The following is an 832-nucleotide window of genomic DNA, read 5'->3' on the forward strand; positions in this document are numbered from 1 at the left end:
GACCGCGTACTAAAGAGTAAATATTATACCAAATACTATAAATGATAATACGAGAAAGTCAATGATTATGTGGCGAAAACTAATGCCCTCAGTTGTTGAGGAGAACAAGATTATAGAATTTAGTTAATGGTGGGGGGGGGTCTCCGTAGTCGGTTAGGACAGGTTGGCTTAATAACTAAACTTAAACTATTGAAGTCTTGACGTTGATCCGGACAGCCTGCCCACATTGGAGACAACCGTTGAATGTGGATTCCGAAGACCTGGGCGACCTCTCACACACTACGGCGAGTGCTGGCGGACTTACGCGGGAGTAGGTGGCACTTGGTGACGGTGAGGCGCACAGTGTGCGTACAAGCCGTCGGATCAGGTCACCCACGGATGGCAATAGTAGAGTTGTTAAATAATATAAATTAATAACTCACGGTTTGAATGATAATAATTGGCCGTTTATTCCAAACAATAATAATGAGCCGGTGCAGTGACGGCTTCCAGTAGCGTCGCACGTAATATCGCAATAATAATAATAATTGGATTGATCACAATGACCACACAGTCCGATTGTACAGATCGAAATTTACAATAATAATTCAAGATTGGTGTGTACCAAAAATACGTACACAATATTTAATTGATGTTTGGTGTGTACCAATAAATACGTACACCCGACAAGATTGTAAAAAACACTAAACGAAAAAAAAACGTTGCAATAAGCGGAACAAATAATGTTTTACGACAAGAGAAAAAGAACAACAAGGGCGTTGGCCGCAATAAATGATAATAATAAGAAACAAAACACAAGAAATATTAAGATAATGCAAATCAACAAAGACAA

General features: G+C 39.4%; 1 gene across 1 annotated transcript; it reads right to left on the reverse strand.

Moving 5' to 3' along the window:
• Nucleotides 1–422: 422 nt before the first annotated feature.
• LOC100165057 (ubiquitin C-like) lies at nucleotides 423–746 on the reverse strand (the record flags this gene model as incomplete). Its single annotated transcript, NM_001160377.1, is given in 1 exon segment — nucleotides 423–746. The product of NM_001160377.1 is annotated as a ubiquitin C-like (mRNA).
• Nucleotides 747–832: the final 86 nt, after the last annotated feature.

Source organism: Acyrthosiphon pisum, unplaced genomic scaffold (assembly GCF_005508785.2).
Source record: "Acyrthosiphon pisum isolate AL4f unplaced genomic scaffold, pea_aphid_22Mar2018_4r6ur Scaffold_21910;HRSCAF=25264, whole genome shotgun sequence".
Classification (NCBI taxonomy): Eukaryota; Metazoa; Arthropoda; class Insecta; order Hemiptera; family Aphididae; genus Acyrthosiphon; species Acyrthosiphon pisum.